A 6,847-nucleotide genomic window follows, 5' to 3' on the forward strand; every position below is an offset into this window, starting at 1 on the left:
GTGGTGGGGGCTGCCCACACACCCTAAGCCCCGGGCCGGCACTGCGCATGTGCTGCATGCCCGCGGCAGGGGCTGCCCATGCGCCCAGAGCCGGCACCGCGCATGTGCCGCGCGCCTGCGGCCACCCACACACCCTGAGCCCAGGGCCAGCGCCACGCATGTGCCGCGCGCCGGGGGGGGGGGGGGGGGGGCCAGCCCAGATGTTTCGGTGAGCACACATAAATGCCCCAGCGGGCGCCACCCTGTGGACACCGCGTTGGGGACCACTGCCCTAGTCACTACTAGCATCACTGAAAAACTGCATCTTCTCCCTTTCTCTAGCTACACCATCCACTCCATGTTGTGAGTTCATCTCTTCCTATACTCCCACTCAGTCCTTCTGCTATGCTAATTCTGGCCTCCTTTCCTGTCAGAGATTGATCCTTTGCTGCACAGAGCCAACCTTCTAGTGAAAAATGACACCCTGGTCTTCTTCTGTCTGGCCACTTCCGCACCTCCCTGCTTAAAACATGACTTAATCCAAAATCTTCCTACAACCTGCTGACCGTGTGGTTAATATCTGATTGTCTACCTATTTCTTCTGGTCTATTGGAGAGGGCTGAGGGTTTACCTCCTGTAATCATGAAGGATTGAAAGCAAGTGTTTGCCTGGCTGAGTTCCTGTCAAAGTTACTGTGTTAGTATGGCTGGTATTTTATTTGACGTGTCATTAATTATGTTATATGTATTTAAAATAACAGGGCATTATTGAAGAGACATCATTTTAAGTAAATGTTCTTTCAGCTGGAGCTCACTGAAAGTGCCAATTATTTTTCCACAGAAATATTTTAAAATTTGATTTTTTTTAAATTGTCATTGAAAGTATTTGTTTTGTCAGAAAAAAAAAAACCACGGGAGCTTGGTTTTTACAACCTGAAAACTAAATGTTTTTACCGAAAACTTCTGCCAAAAATAGTTCAGGTTTTAGTCTTCAGGAGATCATCATGACTCAAAAAAGAGAGAGAGAGAGAGAGAGAGAGAGAGAGAGCGCACATTGACCAAAATTTCTGCAAAAAAATATTAGTTTTGGTCAAAAAGTCATTTTATGCTGAAAAAATATTTTGACCAATAAAACCTCTTTATCTATAATCCCCATCGCTTTTATTGTAACATTTCTGTTGCTATAAGAGGAATTCATTCTGACAAAATTGTATGAATGACATTGTACACAGTTAACTGTATCATGTTTCATGTGGTCACTCTTGGCCAATGTAACAGATGTCAAAAATCCTGAAAATTATGTATTTTTCCAATTCTGGTATTTAATCCTATTCATAACGTGTTGTGCATTAGAAACTACAAGTATACACCTTTATTATGTCAAGTACTGACTTAATAAGCAGCTTAGTCCAAAATAAAAATTGAACATATTATCAAATACATATGCAAGCTATTGAAACTCACCTTGTTTCTTCTTACTCCACTGTTACAAGAGCTTCAAAGCTACATGAATCATGACAGTTATTTATCTGGTGCACTATGCTTTGGTACTTGTGTTTTGTCATCTTTGGCAGGGGGGTTGTTTAAGCAAATTATGTATATCTTCAATTCATAATTAACACAAACTTTACTACAGGGCTCTATTGTAAGGTCAAGCATGGAATAAACTCTTTCATACATTGTAAGGAAAGCAGAGAGCAGAGTACTGATGCTGACAGTATAATGTAATTGGAGCCCTACCAAATTTACAACCTTGAAAAACATTATGGACCATGAAATCTGCCCTTCCTGCATGCTCCGCCCCATTCCCCACCTCCCTCCTGTGGAATCTGTTTTTGTGTGTGCTTTTACCCTTTACTATAGAGATTTAATGGGAGAGGCCAGTGTTTCACAAACTGGGGGTCCTGACCCAAAAGGGAGCTACAGAGGGGATCACAAGGTTATTTTATGGGGGTCACAATATTGCTACCCTTACTTCTGCAGTGTCTTCAGAGTTGTGCAGCCAGGCAGTGGCAGCTGTTGGTGGGGCACCTAACTCTGATGACAGTGCCCTGCCACCAGCAGTGCAGAAGTAAGGGTGGCAATGCCATCCTTACTTCTGCACTGCTGCCTTCAGAGCCCAGCAATTGCCTATTACTTCCCTGAAGTGTTACTTTAGGGGTTACTGGCATATAGATTGATCCCCCTACTGACCTGCAATATAAAGTTAAGGTACATTGGCAAACTGGTCTATAGATAAAGAGCGTCATTCTCTGGACCCTTTTGTGTGTGCTAAATTCAGACACACACACAAAAACGGAAGCCACATAGATTTAAAAGAAAATAATCCATGACACTTTAAAAGAGGGCAGAGGTTCCATGTATGATTTTTGGAGAAATAATAGCTACCAAAAAAACCTTTAAATTTTGAAAACTGTTCTGATGTGGGCATTGCTTGAGATTTTCATGGCTTCCTAAGTCTGCATGTTGATTTAATTAAAAGTATCTTCTTCCTAAAGTATGCACATTATACCTCTCATCTGGCATGTGACTGGGATTCATTACCAAATTTGGTCCATGGGAGCCGAATATTGATGGGGAGTTTGTTATGAACACTGATCCATGCCGCCCATTAAAGGTATTACCATATCTAGTCAATTGACCACAGCAATAAGCAGGAAAGCCTGCAGAGGGCACAAGTCCTCTTTTTTTCTTCTTGCATGACAAGAGCTTTTTGCCCTAAGGGACAGCACTACCAGAAATGAAAGCTGCAGGCAGAGAATGGAAAAGTCATAGGAGTCTGTCCTGTGAAGTGCTGAGCAACCTCAGCCATTACCATCTTCGGTGAGTGTCCATGACACTTAGCACTATACAGAGCCACCAGCACACAACAGAATCAAGCTCTTCATGGTTAGAACTTCTCTTTAAAAAATAAAGTTGCAAAGTCAAGCCCTCATATGTAAGGAAATGCCAAAAATAATATTGCCCCATGCAACCTTAACTCACCCCTCTTGTGCGTGTATTTATTATACAGACTTTAACTTCAAGATCACTTACTATTTTTTAACAGCACACCTACCTCATTCAATATGCAGGAGGGACGGCACTGAACTAATAAGCAGTTGTTTAATATTTTGTATTATCCTCATCATTAAGTGTGTGGCTCTAGCTTTATTTGCTGCACACCATTCGGAACCGGCTATGAAGGTATTAGTAGTTTCCTCATAGGGTTTGCTACAGTGCTTGTCACTGTAATATCTAGGTGCTTCACACAAAAAAATGTATCCCATGGAGTTTTATTTGGCTCTAGTGCCTGGCAATAGCTATATGAGCTTATCCAGGTAACCAACATATACAACTCTGTGCCATGCCCATAGGCTACGTCTACACTGGCATGATTTTCCGAAAATGTCCCACTGCCGGCGTCCTCCGAGGCTTTGCTCCCCGTCTCCCTCGCGGTGCGTCTGGGCTGTCCCGCTGCCCGCGTGCTCCGCGGCTTTGCTCCTGCGTCTCCCTGGTCTGCCAGGGAGATGCGGAGCAAAGCCGCGGAGGATGCAGGTGGGCAGAGCAACTCTGCCTTGGGCTTCCTGTAGTCAGCCGCTGGTCAGTTTCAGCAGCGGCTGAATCTGGACGCCAGTTCTGACTTACATACAAATTCAACTTAAGAACAAACCTACAGTCCCTATCTTGTACGTAACCCGGGGACTGCCTGTAAGGAATTTAGCTGAGGAGCTGGATAGGAATCAACAGTGTGCCCTTGTAGCCAAGAAGTCTAATGGCATATTAAGGTGCATTAGGAGAAGGATTGCCAGCAGATCTAGGGAAGTGATTATTTCCCTTTATTTAGTGCTGATAAGGCCACATCTGGAGTATTGTGTCCAATTCTGAGCCGCCCATTACAGAAAGGATGTGAATGCTTTGAAAAGGTCCGCTAAAGGGCAACAAAAATGATTAGGAGGCTGGAGTACTTCACTTATGAGGAGAGGCTGAGGGATTTGGGTTTATTTAGTCTACAGAAGAGAAGATTGAGGGGGATTTGATAGCAGCCTTTCACTACCTGAAGGGGGATTCCAGAGAGGATGGAGAGAGGCTGTTCTTACCTAGAGAAGTGGTGGAATCTCCATCCCTAGAGGTTTTTATGTCCCAGGCTGACAAAGGCCTGGGTGGGATGATTTAGTTGGGGTTGGTTCTACTTTGGGCAGGGGGTTGGATTCAATCACCTCCTGACGTCTCTTCCAGCCCTATGATTAGAAGATCCCAGGACTGACACAGCTAGAACTACACTACATATGTAAGAATTAGGCTTTATTGTTATTCACAGAACCATATGGGGAAGCTAGTCCACATTAACCACCAACTGGCAAGTCATGAACCAACATTTACTCCTTTCACTCTTAGAAGCACAGAGGCGCAGTCACCAAATGTATCCACATTTGCAAAATCAGTAATCATTTTAACAGTGTCTTATAATGACTGAGTGACTGTGTCACTGTCATTAAGTGGCTGGCAGCATTTCCGTAATAAACCCTGTTATCAGGCATTTGTAACTCAGCTGTAAAATTTTGCTCCTGACTGATATTTGGTAAACAAGACCCAGAAAATGATAATTTTTTAAAAACATATTATTCTATTTGGGTAATGTATTGACGTATAACTCAAGAGGTTTATAAGTGAGGGCCTCATGATTTCTCTAAAGTTCAATGACTTCATTTGCTCTTTTCAGCTGTCACCATGATGCAGAGAGGGAGACAGGCACTGGAGCAACTGGGCACTAAATACATTTTAAGCTCTTACTCAGGCTAATCCCTATTAACTAATTAATAGTGCGCAAACAGCTGGGGAGTTAGTGACATGATGGTCAATGCAGAGGCACCGGGACTCTCTATAAATGGTCCTGCCCTTCAACACCTCTCAGGGACCCACTCATGTGAAGCTGATCACTTCCTTCAGAGAGTTTCCCCACAATCCATCCTTCGCGTTTTTCCTTTGTTTCTTAGGCCTTGGTTGAGAAATCTCGTCACACAATTAAAGGGAAATTACACTTATTACTATCTCCGCCAAGGAAACATCTGATCCTAATTAACAATAAACATATGCTTATTGGCTACAGAGCTTTATCCTGCTTCACCACCACTTATGCAGTCAGGATCCACAGTTTCCTGTGACATTTACTGCACCTAGAACCTTTTGAGTAGTATTTTCTAGACCTGCACCAAACATCCTTGGCACAACTAAGTGGTTAAAGTGGAGAAGGAGTGTGGGGAGGAATTAGCAACAAACAAATACTGACAGCATTTTATGCAGCTATGTTAAACTATTCAGGATTCCTAGAGATATTAGTTTTAGGGTTTCATTATTAAAAATCTGTGACAGCTAAGGTCTTGTTAAATGCTAAATCTCATTCCCAAATTCGCTGAGAGAGAAGCATCCAAAACATTAGGAATCTGTAACTGGAGATAAAATTGTATTTCACTGTACTGGGAAAATGGTCTTCACTGTACTAGGAAAATGCAGTGTTACAAAACATTGTCAATCTTATTTTAGTGTTAGGGCAGGCAAGGGCAGTAGCAAATAACTAGGTAGCACATTATTAAACACAACTGTTCTCTTCCACACTGAGATCAAAATCATGCTTACCATGGTTAAGTAACACTTTTTCTATTCCAATGAATTTTCACACTCTCTCTCTCATTCTCTCAAAAACCTTCCTGTCCAAAACAGCTGAAATCATTTTGACATTGACTAAACAACATATAATGATGAACATACATTTCTGGTCAAAATGTTCAGATTAGCTCTACTCAGTTCACTGCTCAGCACTAGTGAGTGATTTGTTTGCTACTCCAGAGTTTCTAGTCCATTGTTAAGCAATACAACTTTTTTTGGTTGATTGGTTATTTGTTTTGCTTTATAGTTAGGCTAGCGGAATAATTTGTTTTATATTATATATTCAAACTGCCTGTGAAATCCAACCAATGCCTTTTTCCCCCATGGAGTTACTCTCTTTCAAAAAGAGTCTGAAGCAACTAGACAGATCAAATATACATGGGTTCCACAAGCTGTATGCCAGCAAGAATCTACATTTGTGAGCTGGCTGTTTATCTTCCTTTCAATCAAATGTGCTTATTGTTAAAGTTTTACAAAGTAACCCAGTAACAAGGTGAAAGATGAAGAGATAACTGAATAATACATAAGTATATTTTTAGTCAGCTTAGGAGTGTGTGTATGTGAAAGAGAGAGGAAAAAATAAGGAAATATACTATGCCCTATAAGAGAGCTGGAATTTTTGAAACTCATTAAGGCACAGGCTAAATTCCATTAAGAGCAAACCTAAACCTGTGTTCAGAGATCAGTACAAGATTACTAATTAGAAGTGTTCCAATCATTCTGCTTCTAAAAATGAGGGAAAATTCCTTGCCTTCTTTTTATCAATGGTTTCACAAACCTAGCAAGCTAATTCGTAAATATTAAGCATATAAGACTTAAACTCTAACCCTACAGCTCACACCTCCCCCTCAAATTCAAGAACAACAAAGAGTGGAAAACACATGGAAGAGAGAGAGAGAGGCCTCTTTCTCAGGTCCTTGGAGACTCTCACCATTCTGTTTAATAATAATAGAGAGGTAGCCGTGTTAGTTTTTCCTTTTGTTTTAGCAAGATCAGACTATGTAGCACTTTAAAGACTAACAAGATGGTTTAATACATATTAAACCATCTTGTTAGTCTTTAAAGTGCTACATAGCTTTTCCTTTTGTTTTACCATTCTGTTTCTTATGCCTCATAAAGCCGCTGCAGCCTTTACCTGAGCTAGGGTCATTGCTAACCTGCCCTTGGTTTGAGGAGAGGGAATTTTTTTTCCATAGTAAGAGCTGCCCACACCTCTTGTCTTT

The sequence above is a fragment of the Pelodiscus sinensis genome, chromosome 1 (genome assembly GCF_052426305.1).
Source record: "Pelodiscus sinensis isolate ZL-2025 chromosome 1, ASM5242630v1, whole genome shotgun sequence".
NCBI lineage: Eukaryota > Metazoa > Chordata > Testudines > Trionychidae > Pelodiscus > Pelodiscus sinensis.